Source organism: Primulina eburnea, chromosome 6 (genome assembly GCF_022965805.1).
Source record: "Primulina eburnea isolate SZY01 chromosome 6, ASM2296580v1, whole genome shotgun sequence".
NCBI lineage: Eukaryota > Viridiplantae > Streptophyta > Magnoliopsida > Lamiales > Gesneriaceae > Primulina > Primulina eburnea.
Window position 1 is genome coordinate 9,132,419 of NC_133106.1, and position 27,593 is coordinate 9,160,011.

The following is a 27,593-nucleotide window of genomic DNA, read 5'->3' on the forward strand; positions in this document are numbered from 1 at the left end:
AACGAGCATTGGAACAACGAGGTACGGCCATTACCTGGAATGTGTTTAAGTCTGAATTTTATCTACGGTTCTTTCCAGTATCTTATAGGAAGGACAAGGGAGCCGAGTTCGCAAATTTGAGACAAGGCCAGTTAAACATTGAGGATTATGTGGCTAATTTCTCTACACTGCTCTGATTTGCTCCCCACGTAGCTGAACATGATGAGGCCGTTGCAGACCAATTCATAAACGGCCTAAATCCTGAAATCTTTACCTTGGTGAATACCGAGAGGCCAAACAATTTCATTGATGCCTTGAACAGAGCTAAGGGAGCCGAAGCGGGACTGATGAGGCAGAGAGAGAGGCTTCGTTTGTGCTTCCAATATCGACACAGCAACAACCACCTCATTGATTTGAAGGTGGCAGCAGCAGTAGCAGGAAAAAGGATTTCTTGAAGGCTAGAGGGAAGCAATTCAAGAAATCAGGAACTAGCTCGTCCAGTTCGAGTGGCTCTAGACAGATCGGTCAGGGCCAGAGTTATGCAGGACCGTACTGTGGTACTTGTGGAGGGAGGCATTCCACAGATCAGTGCTGAGGAGTGGTTGGCAGCTGTCGTATCTGTAGACAGCAGGGACACTTTGCCCGAGTGTGTCCCCAGAGGAGTGCCCAGGGATCGCAGGCAGCTGAGTCATCGGGATCAGTGGCTCAGGTAGGTAGACGACCATCTGCCGTACATACTTTTCCGCCAGCACCGCCTACTCAGTCACAGCAGAGGCCAGGAGGGGGCCAGACAGTGAGCCAGCCTCCGAGACAGCAGGCCAGAGTTTTTGCTTTGACCGAGGAGCAGGCACAGGATGCACCTGATGATGTTGTGGCAGGTAACTGTTTTATTTCTGGTTATCCTGCATATGTACTGATTGATACTGGTGCATCTCATACATTTATATTTGAGCGATTTGCGTTGATGCATTCTTTGCCTATTGAGTCATTGTCTGCAGTAGTGTCTGTCACGTCTCCGTTAGGAACATGTTTGATATCAATAAAATCTGTTAAATCGTGTATACTTCAGTACGATGGGCATATGATTGAGTTAGACTGTATTGTGCTTGGTTTATCTGATTTTGTTTGTATTATCGGTATCGATATGTTAACCAAGTACCGAGCTACAGTTGATTGTTTCCACAAGATTGTTCGATTCAGACCTGAAATGGCTGAGGAGTGGAAATTTTATGGTAAGGGTTCTCGTGCTAGAATTCCTTTGATATCTGCAATGAATATGACTCGATTATTGCAGAAGGGAGCGGATGGATTTCTGGTATATTCAGTTGATTTACTGAAATCGAGCCCATCATTGGCGGATTTGCCAGTGGTGTGTGAGTTTGCTGATGTCTTTCCAGATGAGATTCCTGAATTGCCTCCGATTCGAGAGATAGACTTCAGCATTGAATTAATGCCAGGAACGGTTCCGATTTCTAGGGCTCCATACAGGATGGCACCGATCGAATTGAAAGAACTGAAAGAACAGTTGGAGGATTTACTGGCCAAGGGGTACATTAGACCGAGTGTGTCTCCTTGGGATGCTCCAGTACTGTTCGTAAGAAAGAAGGATGGGTCGATGAGACTTTGTCGACTACAGGCAACTGAATAAGGCAACGGTAAAGAATAAATATCCATTGCCTCGTATTGATGATTTGTTTGACCAGTTGCAGGGTTCATCTGTATATTCCAAGATCGATTTGAGATCTGGATACCATCAACTGAGAGTCGGGGACTCTGATATCTCTAAGACAGCATTCAGAACCAGGTATGGACACTATGAATTTATTGTCATGCCATTTGGTCTGACGAATGCACCGGCGGTATTTATGGGATTGATGAACCGCGTCTTTCAGAAATATTTGGATGATTTTGTTATCATATTCATTGATGATATATTGATTTATTCAAAGAATATAATTGAGCATGCTAATCATCTGAGGACTATGTTGAGAATTTTGAGGACGGAGAAACTGTATGCTAAATTGTCAAAATGCGAGTTCTGATTGAAACAGGTGATATTTCTGGGTCATATTATATCCGGAGACGGTATATCAGTGGATCCCAGTAAGTTTGAGGCAGTGATTTCTTGGCCAAGACCGACATCAGTACCCGAAATTCGCAGTTTTATGGGTTTGGCAGGATATTATCGCCGATTCATTAAAGATTTTTCGAGTATTGCCAAACCGATTACGTAGTTGAGTCAGAAGAATGCTCCGTTTGTTTGGTCAGAAGACTGTGAATCCAGTTTTCTGGAATTGAAAAAGAGATTGACCAGTGCGCCTGTGTTAACGATTCCTTCAGGTACTGGTGACATTGTTGTTTATTGTGATGCATCTCACCAAGGATTGGGTTGTGTTTTGATGCAGCGGGGGCATGTGATTGCTTATGCCTCGAGACAGCTGAAACCTCATGAATCTCGTTATCTAATTCATGATCTTGAATTGGCAGCCATAGTCTTTGCATTGAAGATATGGCGGCATTATTTGTACGGTGAGAAATTTGATATATATTCTGATCATAAAAGCTTGAAATATCTGTTTTCGCAATCAGAGCTGAATATGAGACAACGGAGATGGCTGGATTTACTGAAAGACTTTGATTGTGAAATCAAATACTATCCGGGGAATTCCAATGCAGCAGCAGATGCGCTGAGTCAAAAGGTATGTGCACTATCCTTATCGACGATAGGTGTCTCGAATTTGATCCAAGACTGCTGTTTGTCTGGATTAGCTTTTGAAACAGATTGTCAGCCTCTGAGATTATGTGCGATTCGAGCTGAATCGGAATTGATAGTGAGAATCAAAGAGGCACAGAAGGTTGATCAGAACATACAGAATTCGATTGCTATGGTCAGAACTGGTCATCAATCGGAATATCAGGTTCGGAATAGTGTTTTGTATGTGAATAATCGTATTGTTGTGCCCAATGTTTCAGATTTGAGACAGAAAATACTGTCAGAAGCGCACAACAGCCGTTTTAGCATTCATCCTGGTGGCAGGAAAATGTATAACGATTTAAAGACACAGTATTGGTGGAAACAAATGAAATCTGATGTGACTGAATTTGTAGCCAAGTGTCTGAATTGCCAACAGGGTAAGCTGAGAGAAAGAAACCAGGAGGATTATTGCAGAGTTTGTCCATTCCTGAATGGAAATGGGATCACATTTCCATGGATTTTGTGACGCAGTTACCGAGATCCTCCAGAGGTTTTGATGCGATTTGGGTCGTGATTGATCGATTGACCAAATCCGCTTGTTTTATTCCATACAAAATGACCTACCGATATGATCAGATGGCTGATGTTTATGTCAAAGAAGTTGTTAGACTGCATGGAGTGCCGAAGTCGATTGTTTCAGACCGTGATCCTCGGTTCACTTCGCACTTCTGGCAGAGTTTGCAGCAAGCTCTTGGTACAAAATTACATTTGAGTACCGCATATCATCCACAGACTGACGGACAGTCAGAGCGTACGATTCAGACATTGGAAGATATGCTGAGAGCTGTAGTGCTTGATTTTAGCACTAATTTGCAAGATGCATTGCCACTTTGCGAGTTTTCGTACAACAACAGCTATCAGACGAGTATTGAGATGGCTCCATTCGAAGCATTGTACGGAAAGAAATGCAGATCCCCATTGTATTGGGATGATATCTCTGAAGTTCCTGAAACTGGACCTGATATGATTCTAGATATGACCGAGAAAGTGAAATTGATTCAAAAGAAAATGAAGGCAGCTCAAGACCGACAAGCCAAATATGCCAACCTGAGACGACGACCGTTGGTATTTGACGTAGGAGACCGTGTATTCCTGAAGATTTCTCCTTTTAGAGGTGTTGTCAGATTTGGCAAGAAAGGGAAACTGTCTCCGAGATATGTTGGTCCGTATGAAATTCTTGAAAAGATAGGAGATCGTGCCTATCGACTCACATTGCCGCCTTCATTATCTGGAATACATGATGTCTTTCATGTATCGATGCTGCGAAAGTATCTCCCTGATGATTCTCATGTGATTCAACCAGACGAGACCGAGCTGGATGAGACATTGAGTTATGTCGAGAAACCGATCCGGATTATCGATCGTAAAGAAAAACAGCTCAGAACAAAGACGATTCCTCTTGTAAAAATTCAATGGACTCGTCATGGTGTTGAAGAAGCAACTTGGGAGACTGAATCAGATATGAGACAAGAATTCCCAGCATTGTTTCACTGATGTAAATGTTTATTTGACTTTAATTACATTCTCTCTTAATGATATGATTGGACTATCTGTGATTTCGAGGACGAAATCGTATCTTAGGGGGGGAGGAGAAATGTAATGCCCGAGAATTAATCACTGTTAATCAAGGTTTATTGATTTATAATTTAACGTGATTATTGAAGGGCCAACGGAGACACGATTTAAGATAATGTGCGGCCATTTATTTTGAATTTTGGAATGTGTTGCCGAAGCAACACCGCACCCGCGCTCATGGTTAGACCACACCCGCGGTCGATGTCCAGTAGGGTAGGAAATTTTATTCGAAGCAAGACCGCACCCGCGGTGCAGGACCGCACCCGCGGTGCAAACAAGACCGCACCCGCGGTCGTCTAAATTGGAAATTTGGAAGGAAGGCCGAGAGCATAGCGCACCCGCGGTAGAAACTGGAGCGCACCCGCGGTGATACGTGTTTTGCGAAAATTGTGACACCTCATGACATGCATGCATTGATATATATAGAGCAAAATTCTTTCGAAAATTCATTAAGAAATCGAGAAAAGGTCTGAGGGAATTTGCAAAAAATCCTTACGCCTTCTACGAGAAATCCGTCCGTCTGATTTTGAATCCGACTTCGGTACTGAGTTCCTATCGACGTAGGCTACAAATGGACATAAGTTTTACTACGTTTTGACATGTTTTGGAATTATGATATTGTCAGAATTGAATGGAACTCATATATGTTGTTCTTGACATGTTAGACATCATAGAATCGAAGTCAGATTAAGAAACGGACTGATTATGGAATTGTTATGGATTTTCTGGGGTATATTGATTTATACCAGACAAATTTGAATTGTGATTGGATTACGGATTGTATTGGATATGGGTTATGGATTGTAACTGTGATTTGAGGATTTTGTATTGACGGAGATATTGAAATTGTACCGTTATGCCGTTGATTTTGAATTAAATCATGATTGATCAGATTGTTATTGATTTGAAAGGTATATTGACATGAGATTATTGATATTGTCATTGCCAGACAGACTGTGAATTCAGGACTTCGACTGAGCCAGAAACATACGAAAGAAAAGTATAAGTCAATGTGGTACTAGGAGATCGACTTGAGTCGGTTTAGGCTTGAGTTTCCGTAAATCACATACTTTACTTTATTGCATTGATATTTACATTGATTTGATTGATGTACTTGTTCTCTTGAATTATAGATAACGAGTAGTAGATGAGTAATCTTGTGACAGAAGTTCCTGATAGTGGTGGGATCGCCACGGGAACATTGCACGATGTCACAGGATAGTGTAGACATCTTGGGACGGAAGTGCCTGACAGTGGCGGGATCTCCACGGGCACATTGCACGATGTCTCAAGATAGGATATTAGCGATAGAGCTACAGTCCATGACGGTTAGGTCAGGACACCAGATGTTTGGTTATATCGAGTAAATAGGATTGGAATTCTTCTATTACAGAATTCGATATAGGAACACCATATTTGGTTATATCGAGTAATAGGATCAAGAGTTCCTTCTATTACGGAATTCGATATAGGAATACCACATTTGGAAACCGGGATCCCTAGACTAGGATTGAGTCTAGTCTGAATGATTGTTTATGTTTCAGATTTTGATACATAAACTTGTTACCTGATTACATGCTTTATATTTGTTTATATGATTGCATGTTTCGTTGATTTATACTAGGATTTATTCTCACCGGAGTTATCCGGCTGTTGTCTTGTCTGTATGTGTACATGACAACAGGTGGGATAGGATCAGGGTCCAGGAGATGAGGAAAGATCGTGATTAGAGTGGAGGCTCCGGACTTGGATTATGATGTATAATAGGGTTGGAACACTTGACATTAGTTGTTAAACCTTAGTTTAGTTGAATGCATGCAGTACAGGACTTGTATTGTATTTTATACTGATATGTATATGAGTTTGATTTCACTACGTTCCGCATTTTAAAAAAAAAAAAATTTAGACCCTGTTTTATAATTGATTAATTAGTCCCAATGATGATTAAGAACATGATTAGCGTCCGCGTCCCCACAACGGGGTTATGCTTAACCTTGATGTATTAGACTTCAAAAACAGAGAAGATCGCATAGATGATTGGACATCTGCTATGAGAATTGCAGCATGAACACTCGATCTCAACAAAGAGGAATTCATTAAACTTTTGGAAATGAGTCTTATGGGATCAGTGAAAATTGCTTGGGACATGACTTCATTAGACATGAAGGAGTCAGTCCTAGCTGGTGAATCTCTTAGTGAGATCTCTGGAAAAATGGCTACCCTATTTAAAGCACACTTTATAGGGGTAGACTATTTTAACAGTCAAGATACAGAGAAGAAAAAGAAATACACTCAAGCTCTATATAGTCTTGAATTACATGACATATGTTTGGTTGATGAATACATTATGTTATTCACTAAATATAGATGGAGTTCAAGAGTCAAAGAAGATATAGCTATGCAACTTTTCTTCGCAAAAATGTCGAGCCCTTGAAGAGAAATGCTCATAAGGGAATACGTACCTAGTAATCCGGATACGTTGGCAAGAAGAGCCTCTTTCCTTAATGGAAAATTGGCAGAATGGTGCCATATGGCAGCATTACAAAAGAATTACAAACGCCTAAGGGGTATCAACAAAAGAATTCCTTTGTGTTGTAAGGAAAATGATCTTCCAACAATGATTGGAAGTAAACCACCGAAGCATAAAAGGAAAAGTTTCAGGACTCATCCTTATACCCGAAGTGGGAGAAGTTCTTGGAAACCAAGAACGGTATGGTCTAGACAGAAAGCCAGATCTTATAAATCTGGACAAAGAAGCGGACCATCGAGGAGTAGGATATCATCCCAAGCATCGAGTACAGCCCAAAGCACAGGAAGAACACCTACGAAGAAAACTTTCAGAAGAGCTCACACTCGAGCCAATGAAAGTTTCAAGGATTGCAATTGCTGGACATGTGGAGCAAGAGGTCATATCTCGACCAACTGTCCAGAAAATGAAAAAAGAGGTATTAAACGCTTTGATCCTACCCCGGATATTGAAGAAGCAGTTTATTACCAAGATCTTATTCAAGTATACCGATTTGAGGACATCGCCTCAGATGAAAGTATATATGAAGAAGAAGAAGTCTTAAGTCAAGAAGAATCTGATGGAACAGAATCGGAATCTGACTGAAGACGAGGTGTTTCGACACGAAATACATGAAGATCTGTCTGGGTTCTTCAGCCAGACAACAATATCTCATAACATGGTTCAAAGAATCATGTGTGAAAATCCGAGTCTACAGAGATATCAAGGTTACTCTGCAGGACAGGTAGAAAAGTTTTTAGGAAGTCTTGGCCTAAGAAACAGAAAGCATCATCTAATCTATAAAGTTTCTAGAAGGGAAATGGAAATCCCAATGCAACTCACAGGAAATAGAATGGAGATGCAGTTAATTCCTTCCGAAGAAATTAAGGAGGAATTACAAAAACTCAAGATAGAAGTAGCAAGGACTATGTCTAGGATTCATATTGGAGCAATCCAGATTATGATAAAGGCTACTTTCAAATAAAGAATAGATTCACCTATCGATATTGCTATATGCGATAAAAGAATGGGGAATCTACAAGATTCTGTACTGGGAACAATCTCAGGAAATATTTTTGCAGGAAAGATTGTAGGAGTAATCTATCCAAGGATAGCCTACAACCTAGCAGATCGAGATTTCAGCCGAGCCTTGACATTGCATCAGAATTTCAAGGAAAAAAAGTTGATGAAAGAAGGTAATAGATCATATTCTATTACCTATCAGATTTCATATGCTCTATCTAATACACATCATTCAGAGTTGTTTATTAGAAACGAGTTTATTGAAATTCCTGAGATATTCGGAAAAGTTGCTCAGGCAATTTATCTAGAAAGAGTTGAGTTTCCTTTAATACAGGAAACGGATATCCAGATCCAAGACAAACCGATTCTACAAAGGAATCAAAGTCTTAGATTAGAATCAAGAAGACTAATTTCGAAAAACCCAAAATAATTTTATAGATTTCTCGTAACACAAAGTTCAATAATTTTAAGCTTATAGATTTCTCGTAACACAAAGTTCAATAATTTTAAGCTTATTAAACCCAAAATCAATTCCATAACCTCGAAAAACTACTGATCTTACTCAAGTGTTCCTTAAAAGTTCGAACTAAATCCTCAAAAATTTCGAAATTTGCAATTTGGTCCTTAAAGTTCCCACAATTTATATTTTTGGCCCTACAACTCTTTGAAATTTGCATCTTCGTACCCATAAATTTTTTCGACTTAACCTCATTAACCTTAAAATTCTTTGCACTCAAAATTAAATCCCCAAAATTTGGTAAATTTGAAAATAATCCCTTAGAATATTGCTTTACACTTAGGTCCTTAAAATTCTCAATTCATGTAATTCAATCCTTAAATATATCTAGATAGAACATACACTTTAAATAAATTCTTCGTCTTATACTTCCAAAGATCGTCGTAGTCTTCGAATCATTAATCCTTACATGAAATCTTCAAAAATTAATTAAGCTAGCAACCACGAACCATTTGTAATTTCTTAGAAAATCTACAAGTCCCAAAAGCATTCGTAATTGTCAAATTTAACTTATGACTCACTAGTCTAACATCAGTACTACTATCCAAAAATTAATATAGAAAAATCATTTACAACTTTTTCTAACGCCCAAAAGCAAAATTCTTACTCATGTCCAATTCCACCACACCAGCGTGCAAGAAAATTAAATAGTTTTTCATTTCATGTCGAAACATGCATAAAAATTTTAAAGATCCATTCTCAACTCATAACGACATGCAAACCCGTACTCCAAAACGTATGTCATATAAACATACAGGTGATAGAATTAAAACATGCACATGCCGAAATCATGACTTCATGCTTACTACTTAAAAGACTTTAAAACTTTAAAACTTACAGACTTGAGGTGTGACTTCGAGAGCTTCTTGCGACTGGCAGTAGGCATAACCCTTTACAAGAACACCGCTCTGATACCAACTGTAACGTACCGTACTTCTCATACCTAAAATTTGCGGAAAAATTAAAAATTTTCTTAAATAAAAACATCCACACGGTCGTCACCCATCATTCATAACATATCTTTAAAATCAACCATCACAATTAAAATTTGCTAAAAGAAAAGCTGTCTCACAACCAAACATAAAATCAGAGTATAAAAGTTTTCATGCTTAAAATCTTAAAATAACGTAGGCGGTCCTCGGGTCTAGCCTCCTACTCAGTCCAAGCCTGCCCCTTGGTCGCCACCTCCTGTCTCCCCATCGACATAGTCACCTGCATCGATCAAGTCTAGTGAGTCTAAAGACTCAACACGTATAAACTGGAATAACGAGTACTACATAATAAAATCACATGCAACTTTAAAATAGGACATACATAACTTGAAACTTGAACTTGCGTATTAAAACTTGAACATACGTACATACATACTTCAACGTGCCATAACTTAAACTTTTCATAAACATGCTGCATACTTGAACATACTTGAACATACATAACTTCATCATTTTGCGTAGAGGATGTTTCAAAGCAAGTGACCCATACATAATAAACGCCTGATCAGACACACCACAGTACTGGGCTGACAGGGACGTATCCACTGTCGCATACATGAGATCCCCGTTCATAATTTAACGGGCTGGTTGGTCCCCGTTCATAATTTAACGCTTTCCAACCACGATCTAACTCGTTCATAATTTAACGGGGCGGAGAGGTCCTCGGCCACGTTCACCGACTTCCAAACCCATTCATAATTTGGTCACAAGTCAATTAGCATACCTCAAAAACTTAAACATATTTTCTTTGCACGTCATACATACTTACTTGGCGTTGAGGGATTCGTTGGACTTCGATCGGGGCCGTTGCTGCACATACTGATCATGAATTGACATGCTTAACTGGCATACTTAGACGTAGGTAATCATGCTCACTTACGAGTTCATTCAATTCCTTAGGACGTTCTACAATTCCCATGACTCGACTTTGTAAATCATTGTACTAACCCATGACGTCTAACCTCAAAGCATACTAAATTATTTTTCCCCAAAAATGAAGGACACAGACCCCGTACCTACATCCGTGTAGGGGTCCGTGTAGGCTCTGGACATTGACACCGAAGGAAAACAAAGGCACGGACCCCGTGTCAGGGTCCGGGTGATGGTCCGTGTAGGTACTGTAAAAGGACTACTCGGGAAGGGAAGGGGCACGGACCCTGTGTATGGGTCCGGAACCAGGTCCGTGTACCTACTGTAAAGACGCACCAAGGGAAAACAAAGACACGGACCCCGTGCTCGGGTCTGTGTGGGGGTCCGTCTGCACACTGTACGAAGAAACCTGCGAGAAAACTTATGCACATGCCTACACACCCAAATTGACACTTGAACACGATGATTCAACACCTTAAGGACACCATAACATTGCATAAAACTTATATAAACACTTCAAGATACGACGTCCACCATGCTACCCAATACAGCGCTAATTGGCAATTGACATCAACCGAGTTCCTACGACTTTAAACTAATTCAAACACCTAACGACGTCCAACAAAACCTTGAGACCTACAACAAACCTCAATACTAACATACTCATATGCAGCGACGATCGCCCGTCGATTTCCAACGAAGCCTCAACATAAAACTTCAAAAATACAATGGCACCAAACTTTTCTTAAAATTTCAGTTTGAGCAGTCACACGAAAAATATCATAACTCTCTCATTTTTCGTCCAAAAATCTTGAATTTTATGTCAAATCGAAGGTATCGAAAAGTTCTACGTTTTTGCCGTTGAAAGTTTTCCCAAAATATGAACAGAAAAATCACAGTTTTGACATGAACAGTAAAAACGAGTTTTAGATCTAAAAATTTTCCTTCGAGATTGATCCGATCCATGATCCGCTCCAACTACTATCATCATACATAACTTTTACGCATAAAAACAACGCAATTCGATATATGACTTGATCGACACAGCAAGAACAGAATATACGTGCCTTTTTTGATATTTAAAAATACCGTAACGGCGTCACCGAAGCGGAGATAGAAGCGAGGTTGATCCGGGACGAACGTGACGCGATTTTCTTGCAATAAAATCGAACAAAATCTGCTGGAAGGTAACGGGGAAGGGGGCGGCTGCTAGGTTTCTTAGAAACCTAGGTTTTCTTCAAAAAGAATTGAAATAGAAATATGTTTGTGTGTGTTGTGAGTTGCAGTGAGTTAGTGTGTGAGTTAGGTGTGTGTAAAAGTGTGAGTGTGTGAGTTTAGTGGTTAATTATGGGAATTAAATTGCTTAATAATAAATTGACCACTAATTTAAAGTTAATCAAACCCTAACTCCCTCAATTGCCTTAATTAAAATAACAAACCCACACAAAATGCTAGATTTAAAGGTTTTAAACTCTAAAATCACTAAATAAATAAATTAGGCTTTTAAAAATACTAAAACTAAATAAATTATTTAAAATACCTCATCTTAAACTTAAAATAAAATACCACCCTTTAAATTGCTAAAAATCGTCACCGGTTCTTTCCTCGATCCCGCCTTGTGTAATCGCCTGAACAAGAAACTCGAAAACATTTAACATGCATCAATTAAACATAAATATTAAAATAATGCAATTTCTTAAATCGTGATCTAAAACTCAAATCAATGAATTAAACATGCATTAAAATCATTTAATAAAATACATAAGGAATTTAATAACTTGCACGCACGTGGTTCACGTGGACCTCAAATTTTCGGGACGTCACATATCCATTTAAAGGAAGTTTGTAAAAATCTTCCAAAAATGGCTATTCCTCAAGACGAAGATGATCTTGTATTATATACCGATGCTAGTGATCATTGGTGGGCATCAGTTCTCACAAAGCTCACACCAGATGGAGAACAACCATGCAGATATTGTAGTGGGTTATTCTCAGATGCAGAAGTCATAAGATGGCATATCAACGAAAAGGAATTTTATGCAGTAAAAAGGGCTTTTGAAAAATGGCCATTATTTCTACTTGCAAAAAAATTCACTTTGAAAGTTGATAACACTCAAGTAAAAGCTTTCTTAAGGAATAGAATTGAGTCTAAACCTGAGAAGGCTAGATTATTACGATGGCAAGCACTATGTCAGAATTATATTTTTGATATTGTGATAATTAAATCTCATGAAAACATTCTTGCAGATTTTTTAACAAGAGATGGACACCATTGACATAGATGCTATTATCAAGATGCAGAGGCATTTGAGGGAACACCTTGAAATGCTTCAAACCGAGTTCAACAAGTTGGCCGTTAATGCAGAAGTTGCGGGAAGGCTACAACAAGCTGATAAGAGAATTGTCTCTGATCGAATTACAGGTTGTTTACAGGCATATACTCAGTTATGGTCTGTAATGCAAAGGCCTATCCTCCAGGGCATTGAGAAGCCATTGGTTTCCCAAATGGAGAGTTTTCGAGTACAGGACTCTATACCTGTAGCGGGGGATTCAAATACCCCTTGCACAAGTGTTAAGTCGGGATCATCACCAGATGAGTCGGTCAAAACAAAAATTGAGACTCCTGATCCTTATCTTGAGTCTTCAAGTCAACCCTTCACCTCGGGGATTGAAGAGGGAGAGATCAACCTTAGGCCTCGTATTGACAAAGGCAAAACTAAGGTTGATACTAATGAAAGTGTAATTTCTCCATTTCAGGTTTATCAGCAGAATTGGGAGAAATTGAAAACACGTATTGGCATTAACCCAGCCACAAACAGGGTTGATGTTTCAAGAAAATATCCCAGGATATGGATGAAACCAAATTCATATCCGAAGGAGGTTAAAGCATGGTATGAATTCGGGGCTCTTGCCTCAGTTTATACTACATCACCCAGCTTTCCGGAAATCTCAAGTTTACCAAAGTGGATCCAGGAAGCTGTTCACGAAACTTGGGTGAATAATGATTATTTGTCCAGAGGAGATGTTTTGGAGCTATACTTTTTCAGTGCAGCACCAGAACCAGCAGGGAAAGGTTCTCACGAAGCCTTTCATTTCATCAAGCTAAGGAGGCCAGATTTAAATATTCAAAAATTTATCAAAGATACTCCAACAGAAGAAACACCCCTGGTTGCTTCAATTACTGACGATGACATTTCGACCAGAAGAGCTTGGGGTTTATGGGTCTGTCTCACTGAGATGGACAAAGTCAAGTTTCCGTTCAAATTTTATAATCATTCAGTTAACGGATCATTCCTGTTAAACACCATGACAGGAAAAACAACAAGTTTTGCAGAAGATTTATTCCAGAAAAAGAGAAATCTTTTGTGGAACAGCAAGCTGCCGGCCAGTAAAGAAACTCGCCGAAAATTCTGTAAGATGGCACACATAGGAAGATGGTCAAAAAACATCTACCTTGAATGCCAGAACCAGAAGGAACCTGAATTCGGTAAAGGATTCAAGCCGAGATCTGATCGGAAACACTTTACCGATACAAGTACAAGTGGAGATGGACCACAATCACGTTTTCCTCGAGGACAGCGAAAGCCAAAGATTCCTCGACAAAATTAATAGTGGACATGTGACTCATCCACTAACCAAAAGAAGGACCACCATGTGAAAATTCATGTGAGTAGAAAAACAAGGACCACCAATAATAGGTGGTAGGTGACTCGTTAACCACTAATAATAAAGTGGAAAAAGACAAGAGAACATTGGATACCAAAACTAAAAAAATCCAATGAAGAAAAAACAAAATAACTGTTCCCGAAATTTTATCTATAAATAAGGATATAATGGAACTAGTTAAAGAAACCAAGATCAAAACTTTAAAAGATGTATCGGCTATATCTAAAAGTTTTGAAAAAGAGAATCAGTTACAAGAGGAAGCAAGCGGATGCTCTGAAATGGCTAGTAAACTGTTTCCAGGAAAAAGGAGACGAAATTACCGCAGACATCCTATATACTCATCGTCAATGGTATCTCAGGGAGATAAAGGAGGATGAGAAGTTAATTTCTAGATTAATAATCTAGAAAAAGACAGAACAAGAAGGGACCACTCAACCACCGCAGGGTCCATATGCATGCTGTAAAGGCTTATCAAGATTTGAAGTTCGAGTTTCAAATCCGAAGAAGCCTTCTATAAATAAGAAAGCAGAAGGAAGATGAAGGCATCGATCAACCTCTTCATTTTTCTTCAAAATCATTTGTAATATTTTCTTTCAAGTTTATGCGAGTAGTAAGTTCAGCTACTAAAAGTTTCTACAGGAGGTTACAATGTAATAATAAATGTTCTGTGTTTGAATAAAGAGATCTTTGCTCTTAGCCCTTCTCATGTATTATTTTCAAAATTTTATCTTTTATTGTACACTCTAAGGTAGGAAACGAATTAGAGTTGTGCCAAGTACTGCTGAAGGAATCTGCGTCGGTAACCATCGGTTGCGATCGCGTGGTTGGGCTGTGAGGAGTAGTCTGTAAAATACGGTGGATATAACCCGGTGGTACTCCGGTCAAAGAGGTAAAAGATTTAATTTATTTTACGGAAGCATGATGGGCCATTATTTACAAATAAAAAATCAATTATTCAAAATAAAGATATAAGGGTAAATTTGGAAATTTAAAAGATATGGGGAGTTGAAACAAAGTTTTAGTGGGATGGGGAGTAAAGATAAATATGAGAATGGGTATAGGGAGTTGTTGAAAGTTTGCCCCTCCATTTATTATATGTATTCCACAAGTGTGACACTTAAATGTTCATTGTATATATAATAAAATACAAACTGAGTTCATATATACACAAACTAAAAATTGATTTCCATTGTTGAATATGATAAAGTTTCTTACCAATTAGTACGTATGCTACAATTTGGTGGGATGCACTCGTAAATTATCAAAGAAATTAATGTATACATTTTCTCACTTCACTACATGAAACCTAAATAAAATTAAAAATTCAATGGTATCAACTAATGTTACATCCTTGTGATGATAAAGTAATGAAATTTTGCATTCTGTGTTTAATTTATTTGACATTTATTTCTCTAATCGAGCGTAATATTTCGAGAGAAATGAATCCAAAAAACTCGATTAAATGTTAAAACGTGGAGAATCATACCGGCAACTTATGGGATCGAAGAAAACGATCGAAGTAGTTGACGAAGAGATACGCCGTTAATGGCTGAAATCCATAATATCGCTGCACCTGCTTGCACAAGTAAGATATTAATCAGTCAACTCTATCTCAACCATAAACGGCGCACAAGTCTATTATACGCTTCTGATAACTTGTTTCATCGCGATACTCTGCCGGGGCATCGACTGTATGTATCTCTCTCGGAGGCACATCACTACAAGAATAAATACTTATGGTGACATTCATAAATGTCGTCATATTCAATATTTAGTGACATTTAAGTTTTAGTGACACCTCCAATAAATGTCCTATATTCCAATGTCGTCTTAAACTTCCTGAAAGTTTTTAATGTCATTATAAGATGTTAATGACAACTTCATACGTGTTACTAATTATTCATATAATAAAAATTTTAAATGTCAGGAAAACTCATGTTTTAAATACATTTATACATGTCTTGTTATTATAATTATAAAGGCCTAAAATTCCTTCCTTTGAAAATTTGCGGGAAATTTAAAATTTTTCTTTTAAAATAAATGGAGTGACTCATTCATACCAAAAACTGATAAAATATTTAACATTCAAAATAGCAGCGAAAGAAATTATTACTTGCAAAAATAACAAGTTAAATTATTCAACAACTGATAAAATATTTGAGCATAAAAAAAAATGGCAAGTGCTGAAACTCAGGTCCTCGGGTGCCACTACTGCCGACCCAAGCTAGCTCACTGGTCCCCGCCCTCGATCCCGACATCATCAGTACCTACAACAATCAAGTCTAGTGAGTCTAAAGACTCAACATGCATATATCGTAAATAAAAAGTAAATAATATAGTAAAATTTGCATGGGATAAAAATATCATGTCATGAGGCATACGTGAAAATAACTTGTCGTGACAATTATAATACGTGCATAACTGAACTGAAAAATCATAGTAAAAATGTTTGCTCCTTGGAGCCCTGTACTGAAATAGCTTGTAATAATTTTCTGGTGAGATTATGGTCTACGCAAGTGGTCCCTGAACTGAACTGAATTGAGCTGACCGATACTGGGGACCGGACCGGTAACTGGTGACCGGATTTACGTCTGATCAGACTACTGCCACAGTATACTGGGTGAAACAACTGAGCTGACCGGTAACTGGTGATCGGATTGGCAACTGGGGACCGGATTTAATCATAATATTAAAGTGACCACAAGCAATATCGCATAAATCTCAAAATGAATATTTTTGCACGTAATATAATTAATTCACACAATTAAATATCCTGTAATAATTTTTTACTGATGGATTGGATCGCTCCCAGGCTCGCTACAACCAAAATATGCCATGAAAAATATGCAATAGCTTTTACTTGACCAAACTATGCAATTAAATCCAAAAACTGAGACAAGTGCGTCTACGACTTCGTATTTAATCATGACTCTGTGCCAACCCGAACCAACACCGAACCATCAAGTAGTCATGATTAAAATACGCCTAAAATGATGAAACAATGCTCCTAAAATAGTGAGGGTCGAAATCTAGGTGAATGGAGGCCAAAACATGAAACGCTCTTTCGAGAGTCAATTTGGCACATCGCACCGTAAATTCTCGTAGGACCTCAAAATGATCCGAATCACAAACGGTCAAAAACATGGCCTTCCTAACTAAATGAGGAACTATCTAAGGGCTAAGGGCCATAGGCCAACCAAGATCCACACCATTCCACCAAAATTTCGAACACACATGCTGTACAAGTGAGAAGCCGAAATGGGGAAGGGGTTGTTCTTGCGTTTTTAATTAAAAACAGATTAACCATGGACCAAGCCACCAAAAGGGCGACTTAGTCATGTCATAGACATGCTAGGGAAGTGATCTAACCATGGCTATAGTTCTTGTGGCAGCCATGATCAGATTCATTTCCCATATGACAGCAACACAAAATTTCGTAAGGTTCAAATGGACAACATTGGAGTTGCTGTCATTATCGTGACTTCCTGCGTGTATGGGGTTTAATGAGTGGACCAACATGGTCTTAATGCATCCTATTACATGTCTAGATGTCACCTTGGGAGCCTGGAATCGAACCAATACCTGAAACCACAACACAAAAGAAAATCGTGAATCTTGAAAAGGGAGGGCCGAAAATCTGCATGTGCATTTTCTGAAATTTCTTGATGTGTTTCGGTTTTTACATGAAAGGATGATCATGAAACATAAAAATAATGATAGTACGACTTGATTGAAGAGTCAAGGAAGAATATATGCATGCTTGGTTTCGTTTTGAAAGGAAACGAAAGAATGAGGCGATCCGACGCGAAGGAGGTGGAGTGCTTTCTTTTCTACCTTTCTTGCTCTCGATTTTCTCTCTTGTTTTTCCCTTAGCACCTAACGATTTTTGTCTCTAAAATCCTTTGAATTTCGGCGATGGAGGGGGGAGAATGATGGTTGGAAAGGTGAGGGGGAAGATCCATTAATAAAGGGATTCAAATGCAAGACCAAGTCTACCACTCATTTAAATTTTGAATTTGATTGAACAAGTCTTCTTGGGGGGAGCATGGCCGATTTATCCTTGATAATTAGACAAGGATATTGCTTACTAATAAGTTAATTAAGATTGATTAATAATTAAAAAGGTTATCATGCTAAGAATGACAAAGAATGGGTCAAAGGTGAGTTGGCATGTCCTAGCTTAATCTACTAAGGGGTGGCCGAATTCTTGGAATAAAATGAAGGGAAATGTTTATTATTTACTAAATTTATAACCCTTAAAAACCTTACATATCTTTTAAATAATTTAGTGAATTAACCCCTTAATTAAGGAACTTAAATGAATTTATTTTGTACTCACCTCAAGTAACTTAAATAATTCCTTAAACTTCCATTTAACTTAAATTAACTTATTAATTAGCTAAAATAAGTTCTGGGAATGTTTTCCTAAATCTTAAATTTTATCTCTAAACTTCAACTCCAGTCCGGCCTCACTGAAATAACTGAAATGATAAAAATTTAAACGACTGCATAAAATAATAAAATAATTAAATTTAAATACTCAAGCAAAAAAATCATTTTAAATTACTAGAATTATGCATGGCTTATACGTAGTCTAAGTTACGGGTTCTACAATCCTCCCCCCCTTAAAAGAAATTTCGTCCTCGAAATTAAAACTCATCGAATAACTCGGGGTAACGATCTCTCATCTCCGGCTCAGACTCCCATGTAGCTTCCTCCTCAGAATGGTTAAGCCATTTGACTTTGACTCGCTTAACCAGCTTGTTCCGAAGCTTCTTCTCTTGCCTGTCTAAGATCTGCACTGGTCTCTCCTCATAAGATAGGTTCGAAGTAAGCTGCAACGGCTCAAAGTTCAGGACATGCGAAGGGTTCGCCATGTACTTCCTCAGCATAGAGACGTGAAAGACAGTGTGTACTCTAGCCAGATTAGACGGAAGAGCCACACGATAAGCTAGCGTCCCAACTCTGTCAAGGATCTCAAACGGTCTAATAAATCTCGGACTGAGCTTCCCTTTCTTCCCAAATCTCATGACATACTTCATAGGTGCCACCTTCACAAAAACATGATCGCCCACTGCAAACTATAAATCTCTCCTCTGCTGATCGGCATAACTCTTCTGTCGACTCTGAGCAGTCCTCATCCTATCACGGATCTTGACTACTACATCTGCAGCCTGCTGAATAATCTATGGACCCAACTCTGCTCTCTCTCCTACTTCATCCCAATGAACAGGAGATCTGCACTTGCGGCCATACAGTGCTTCATACGGAGCCATACCAATAGAAGACTGGAAGGTGTTGTTATAGGTGAACTCAACCAATGGTAAGTTTGACTCCCAACTCCCAGAGAAATCAATGACGCAAGCACGGAGAAGATCCTCCAAAATCTGAATGACTCGCTCTGACTGCCCATCTGTCTGCTGATGGAAAGCTGTGCTAAACAGCAACTTCGTCCCCATAGTCGAATGCAAACTCTTCCAAAATGAGGAAGTGAATCTGGGGTCTCTGTCAGACACGATCGAAACTGGGATACCATGAAGTCTGACTATCTCGCGGATATACAACTCTGCATATTGAATCATGGTGAAATTCGTCTTGATAGGCAAGAAGTGCGCTGACTTGGTAAGACGATCAACAATCACCCAGATAGCATTTGACCCTCTGACTGACTTCGGCAAACCGGTCACAAAGTCCATGGTAACATTCTCTCATTTCCACTCGGGAATAGAAAGAGGCTTGAGCAGACCTGATGGTCTCTGATGCTCCGCTTTCACAAGCTGACAAGTCAGACACTCGGATACAAATCGTCTGATGTCTTTCTTCATCCCATGCCACCAATACAAAAGTTGCATATCTTTGTACATCTTCGTACTCCCTGGATGAATGGAGTACGGGGACATGTGGGCTTCTGATAGAATATCTGCTCGGATAGAATCACTGTTAGGGACCCATATCCTGTCTCGGTATCTCACAATACCATCGCTGACTGAATACAAGACACTGCCCTTGGCCTCATCTCTCTGCTTCCACTTGGCCAACTGCTCATCTGATGACTGACCACTGCGAATACGGTCCAGAAGGGAAGACTAAATGGTCAAGGTAGATAGACGGGGAACTCTACCTCGAGGAGTCTCTAGATCAAACCTCTGCATCTCAGTCTGAAGAGGTCTCTGAATCGTCAAATGAGCCATCACTGCGACTTTTCTACTCAATGCATCCGCAACTACATTAGCTTTACCCGGGTGGTAGCTAATGTCACAATCATAGTCCTTCAGAAGCTCCAACCAACGCCTCTGACGCATATTCAGCTCCTTCTGCGTAAAGAAATACTTGAGGCTCTTGTGGTCGGTAAAGACCTCACACTTTTCCCCATACAGATAGTGCCTCCAAATCTTCAGTGCAAAAATTACGGCAGCCAACTCTAGATCATGGGTAGGGTAGTTATTCTCATGGATTTTCAGCTGTCGAGAAGCATATGCTATCACCTTCCCATGTTGCATCAATACTGCACCAAGACCGAGCTTCGAAGCATCGGTATACAGAACAAACTCACCGGGCCCTGACGGCATGGCCAAAACTGGTGCTGAGGTAAGAGCTTGCTTCAAAGTATCGAAGCTCTTCTGACACTCCTCGCTCCAAAAAAATTTCACATTCTTCTTTATCAGTGCTGTGAGTGGAACTGCAATCGAAGAGAATCCCTTAATGAACTTCCAATAATATCCTGCAAAGCCAAGAAAACTGCGGATCTCTGATGCATTCTGCGGCACAACCCAATCTCTGACTGCTGCAACTTTCGCTGGGTCTACCTCAATGCCACTGCTGGAAACAATGTGGCCTAAGAACGCCACCTTCTCTAACCAGAATTCGCATTTACTGAACTTTGCGAATAATTTGTGCTTCTGCAATGTCTCCAACACTGTGGTCAGATGCCTGCTGTGATCCTCCCATTTCTTGGAGTAGAAGAGAATGTCATCTATGAACTCTATCACAAACTGGTCGAGGTATGGCTGAAATACGCGATTCATGAGATCGATGAAGATCGCTGGCGCATTCGTCAAACCGAACGGCATCACAAGGAACTCGTAGTGACCATAACGAGTCCTGAAAGCAGTCTTGGAAACATCAGCATCTCTCACCCTCAACTGGTGATAACCGGAACGCAGATCAATCTTGGAGAAAATCGAAGCTCCCTGCAACTGGTCAAACAGATCCTCAATCCTCGGAAGGGGGTATTATTCTTCACTGTAACCCTGTTCAACTCCCGATAGTCAATACAAAGTCTCATAGAGCCATCCTTCTTCTTAACAAACAAGACTGGCGCGCCCCAAGGTGAGAAACTAGGGCGAATGAACTCCTTGTCGAGAAGTTCCTGTATCTGCTTCTTAAGCTCTGCCATCTCTGTCGGTGCAGGTTGGTACGGCGCTTTCGAGATCGGAACCGTACCTGACATAAGCTCGATAGAAAACTCCACTTCTCTCTCAGGCGGCATACCAGAGACGTCCTCAGGAAAAACGTCTAAGAAGTCTCTAAAAATCGGAACATCTGTGGCTAACTGACTGGGTGCCTCAGGGACAGATATAAAAGTGGCTAAAAATGCCCGACACCCTTTATGCATGAGCTTCCTAGCCTGGACACAAGGAATAATGCGCGGTAAAGGAAAGTACCTGTCCGACTCGAATAAGAACTGAGTCATTCCAGGCGGTCGGACTAGAACTGATCTCCGCTGGAAGTCAATCAAAACTCTATTCCGCAATAGCCAATCCATCCCTAGAATGATGTCAAACTCTGGCATCGGCAACACTATAAGATCCGCATAGACAGGATTGCCATGGAGCTCAAGATCTATGCCTCGTATTACATTGGTGGCTACCATCTCTTCTCCTGAAGGCAACACTACTGAATAGGCTATATCTAGCCCGATGGTCTTGACTTTGAAGAAATTGGCAAAGACCTCCGAAATAAATTAGTGGGTAGCCCCTGAATCTATCAGGGCTTTGGTAGCTGAGTCAGCTATGAAAATTCTCCCTGAAAGTTCGGAACACTAAGCTGAACCCAAATAATCACAAGAGCTAAGCTTATAGGCATGCAAAGGTCACAATTTTTCTATCTTAATCCCACAAATAATACTGAGTAGAGCATGCTAACCTATCGCAATTCTAAGTTCAAAATCTAAATCCCGATTCCCAAAACATTGGAATGCAAATGTAAACTTAAAGATGTAAAGTACCTGTCATCAACATGGTATCGGGGTTCGTCTCCGCAGCATGGAGAGCAAAAACTCTGCCTTGGGTAGGCAGATTCTTCCGGGGGCACTGCCGCAGCACGTGGTCTGTGCTGCCACACTTAAAACATTTCCTGAGCCATACATGCATGCTCCAGGATGACGGTGTGAGCACTTGGGACAGACTGGATGATAAAAGTTCCTCGAGAAGACACGTCCCTGCTGCTGCTGATTCTGCTTCTGAGGTCCTCCTCTGTTTCTGGGCGGGCCGTGATACGGCCTCTTGTGCTGATGCTGATGCTGCTGAGGAGGAGGGCGGTGTGGTACCTGGATTGGGCGCTTGCCCTGGCGGTCTCTCTCTATATCACGCTGATCCTGCTCTACGGCTAGAGCTTTGGATACAGCGACCTCATAAGAAGTAGTGTCAGACACCCTAACATCACGGCGCAAGATCGGCCGTAGACCCACTAAGAAATGCATCAACTTGGCTTTAGCAACATTCGCGATCAGGGGCACGAAATGACAACCCCTCTCAAACTTACGGATAAACTCCGTAACTGTCAGATCTCCTTGTCTCAGGCTCATGAACTCAGTAGTCAACCTGGTGCGCACTTCCTCAGTAAAATATTTGGAGTAGAATACCTCCGTGAAGCGCACCCAAGACAGTGTAGCCAAATTAAGGGCTACTGAAGCTCCTTCCCACCATAAGCGGGCATCTCCTCTGAACAAATAAGAGGCACAATGAACTCGATCTGCATCCCCAAGTTCCATAAACTCGAAGATAACCTCGAGAGACTTGATCTAGCCCTCAGCAATCATGGGGTCAGACGTTCCAGAAAACTCCTTCGGACGCATCTTCATGAATCACTCATATACAGCCTCGGGCCCTGTCGGCCTGGTCGCCACAACATTGTTCCCTGCAAACTGTGCGAAGAACTGAGTCATCCCAGCCAGCATCTGGGCATTCATGTCCGGTGGGGGTGGAGGTGGTAAATCTCTCTCCTGTCTCTGCTCCTCCCTGTCCTCCTGGCGAGGCTCCTCAGTTCTAGTGCGCTCTAGAATGCGTCTAGGGGGAATACTGTTCCATACATAACCCATACGTAACCAACATGCATAATCCCATAATTTATTTAAATTTAAATAATGAACAATAAGATAAATCCGGACGTAAAATATTTCACGAAAACATGTTGTTAAATAATTCATGCTTTAAATAAAATGTGTAACTGTAAAACTTACATACCGAAGACGTGACTTCATGATCTTCTCACGGTCAGTAGTAGTGCAACCCTTTACAGAACCATTGCTCTGATACAATCTATAAAGGCCTAAAAATCTTTAATTTAAAAATTTGCGGGAAATTTAAAATTTTTCTTTTAAAATAAATGGAGTGCCTCATTCATACCAAAAACTGATAAAATGTTTAACGTTCAAAATAGCAGCAGAATAAATTATTACTTGCCAAAATAACAAGTTAAAGTATTAAACAACTGATAAAATATTTGAGCATCAAAAAAAATGGCAAGTGCTGAAACTGAGGTCCTCGGGTGCCACTACTGCCGACCCAACTAGCTCACTGGTCTCCGCCCTCGATCCCGACATTATCAGTACCTACAACAATCAAGTCTAGTGAGTCTAAAGACTCAACATGCATATATCGTAAATAATATAGTAATATTTGCATGGGATAAAAATATCATGTCATGAGGCATACGTGAAAATAACTTGTCATGACAATTATAATACGTGCATAACTGAACTGAAAAATCATAGTAAAAATGTTTGCTCCTTGGAGCCCTGTACTGAAATAGCTTGTAATAATTTTCTGGTGAGATTATGGTCTACGCAAGTGGTCCCTGAACTGAACTGAGCTGACCGATACTGAGGACCGGACCGGTAACTGGTGACCGGATTTACGTCTGATCAGACTACTGCCACAGTATACTGGGTGAAACAACTGAGCTGACTGGTAACTGCGGACCGGATTTAATCATAATAGTAAAGTGACTACAAGAAATATCGCATAAATCTCAAAATGAATATTTTTGCACGTAATATAATTAATTCACACAATTAAATATCCTGTAATAATTTTTACTGATGGATTGGATCGCTCCCAGGCTCGCTGCAACCTAAATATGCCATGAAAAATATGCAATAGCTTTTACTTGACCAAACTATGCAATTAAATCCAAAAACTGAGACAAGTGCGTCTACGACTTCGTATTTAATCATGACTCCGTGCCAACCCGAACCAACACCGAACCATCAAGTAGTCATGATTAAAATACGCATAAAATGATGAAACAATGCTCCTAAAATAGTGAGGGTCGAAATCTAGGTGAATGGAGGCCAAAACATGAAACGCTCTTTCGAGAGTCAATTTGGCACATCGCACCGTAAATTCTCGTAGGACCTCAAAATGATCCGAATCACAAACAGTCAAAAACATGGCCTTCCTAACTCAATGAGGAACTATCTAGTCCAAGGCTATAGGCTAAAAGCCAACCAAGAACTCGAACGAGCCCCTGAACCGTCACAGCAAGTTGTTGTCCACAAAATACAGCAACTGTGCTTAGGTTTCTTGCGTCGTTTTCGAGACTACCGGCCATTGTGGCTTGAACCACCGACCAGAGACTCTTACCAACATCCCAAGGAATGATTTGAACCATGGCTATGGGCCCTAGACCAGACACAATTCGCACCACACCAGCACCAATCCGAAAAGTTCACCCGAGAGCACCTTTGCATGCGCGTGAGGTGTTTCGCTTTGATTGCTGTCTCGAGTCGTTCCAGTGGCCATTTGATTGACCATGGCACGATCTAGACATCTTGGGGTATGGTATGAACCGTGGCTAAGGGCCATTGTCCAACCAAGATCCACACCATTCCACCAAAATTTTGAAAACACATGCTGTACAAGTGAGAAGCCGAAATGGGGAAGGGGCTGTTCTTGCGTTTTTAATTAAAAACCGATTAACCATGGACCGAGACACCAAAAGGGCGACTTAGTCACGTCATAGACATGCTAGGGAAGTGATCTAACCATGGCTATAGGCCTTGTGGCAGCCATGATCAGATTCATTTCCCATATGACAGCAACGCAAAATTTCGAAAGGTTCAAATGGACAACATGTGGAGTTGTTGTCATTATCGTGACTTCCAGCGTGTATGGGGTTGAATGATTGGACCAACATGGTATTAATGCATCCTATTACATATCTAGATGTCACCTTGGGAGCCTGGAATCGAACCAATACCTGAAACCACAACACAAAAGAAAATCGTGAATCTTGAAAAGTGAGGGCCGAAAATCTGCATGTGCATTTTCTGAAATTTCTTGATGTGTTTGTGTTTTTACATGAAAGGATGATCATGAAACATAAAAATAATGATAATATGACTTGATTGAAGAGTCAAGGAAGAATATATGCATGCCTGGTTTCGTTTTGAAAGAAAACGAAAGAATGAGGCGATCCGGCGCGAAAGAGGTGGAGTGCTTTCTTTTCTACCTTTATTGCTCTCGATTTTCTCTCTTGTTTTTCCCTTAGCACCTCACGATTTTTGTCTCTAAAATACTCTGAATTTCGGCGATGGAGGGGCGAGAATGATGGTTGGAAAGGTGAGGGGGAAGATCCACTAATAAATGGATTCAAATGCAAGACCAAGTCTACCACTCATTTAAATTTTGAATTTGATTGAACAAGTCTTCTTGGGGGGAGCATGGCCGATTTATCCTTGATAATTAGACTAGGATATTGCTTACTAATAAATTAATTAAGGTTGATTAATAATTAAAAAGGTTATAATGCTAAGAATGACAAATAATGGGTCAAAGGTGAGTTGGCATGTCCTAGCTTAATCTACTAAGGGGTGGCCGAATTCTTGGAATAAAATGAAGGGAAATGTTGATTATCTACTAAATTTATAACCCTTAAAAGCCTTACCTATCCTTTAAATAATTTAGTGAACTAACGCCTTAATTAATTAACTTAAATGAATTTATTTTCTACTCACCTCAAGTAACTTAAATAATTCCTTAAACTTCCATTTAACTTAAATTAACTTATTAATTAACTAAAATAAGTTCTGAGAATGTTTTCCTAAATCTTAAATTTTATCTCTAAACTCCAACTCCAATCCGGCCTCACTGAATTAATTGAAATGATAAAAATTTAAACGACTGCATAAATAATAAAATAATTAAATTTAAATACTCATGCAATAAAATCATTTTAAATTACTAGAATTATGCATGACTTATACATAGTCTAAGTTACGGGTTCTACAATAATAATAATGACAGATTTATATGTCAGTTAAAATCATTTATAATGACAACTAAAAGTGTCGTGTATGTTATTTATAGTGATCATAACAAATGTGGGAATATTTGGGTTGGATAAATATAGGCAGAAGAAAAATAGATAAAATAAATGTGGTAATAAAAAAACATATTAATTAGTTATCCTGACATTTTTAATTGATGTCATTTTTTATATGGAGGGAAACAACTATTTTCCCTCCTCCAATATTTATCCAACCCAAATATTCTCACACTTATTTATAGTGACAATTTTTAGTTTTTTAATGATTTTTTACGATGTGGTATTTTACACATTATTAATTTTTTACAAGTGTCATTATTAAGTATTTGTAAAAAGATTTAATTAAAAGTGTCGACAAAAAAGTGTCACGATAGCCATTTATTGTTGTAGTGCATGCTAACAATAGCATCCCAGCCATGCTAAAGTGCCTCCCCGATATGATAGTGATCGAGTGTGGAAGTGACACCCAAGTACTGAGCAGGATACCGGAACACGATGGATTCAGAATCGGAAAATAGAAATATACCTTTAGGATCCACGCAACGGATTCCGCTCTAACAGAGGCATAGCCCGATTGATGGACGTTGATTTCAGTGAGACCTCTCTCGTTTTCTAACATCCCGGCTGAAAGTTCCGTTCCCACAGTGTGAGTGTGATGAGGGTGAGTGTTGTGTGTATCAGAATGTAGGTTTTGTGCGTAGGTGTTGTAACACCCACGACAACATGCAGCGGAAATTATAGTTGAACACATTAACACGCAACTGGAATGATAACAATACGAGAGACGAGATATAAATTATGCACAAGTATAAAATACTTGTGCGGTGCCTCAGGGCAAAATAATTCACTAGAAAAACTTGTAAGTTTACAAAAACCAATACTAGTGAAAGAATAAATCAACTCCCTTTTTAAGGCGAGTAACAAATTGCATCCTAAAGCTCTACCAAACCATATAACCAAAATACATAGGATGCATCAACTGAGAAGTGAAAAGTCTTCAAAAATGAATGCACTAATCAAAACAGTGATTAGGTGTTGTCTTCAGATGTTGTCAGCACTTCACAGCAACACTTTATCAACGACACGAGATTGCTTCAATCAAACAAACTCTCTTCGTACGAATTCGTCTCTCCAAAATTTTTTAGCTCTGTATCTTCTTCT

General features: G+C 39.7%; 1 long non-coding RNA gene across 1 annotated transcript in view; it reads right to left on the reverse strand.

Moving 5' to 3' along the window:
• The window catches only part of LOC140833333 (uncharacterized), a 56,247-nt gene extending 29,190 nt beyond the window's left edge, over positions 1-27,057 (reverse strand). Inside the window, exons 1-2 of the long non-coding RNA XR_012118414.1 lie at positions 26,959-27,057; positions 15,370-15,456 (exon numbers count right to left, since the gene is read on the reverse strand). This is a non-coding gene — a long non-coding RNA (uncharacterized lncRNA). The remainder of the gene's footprint in view (positions 1-15,369; positions 15,457-26,958) is intronic.
• Between the last annotated feature and the right edge of the window lie 536 nt (positions 27,058-27,593).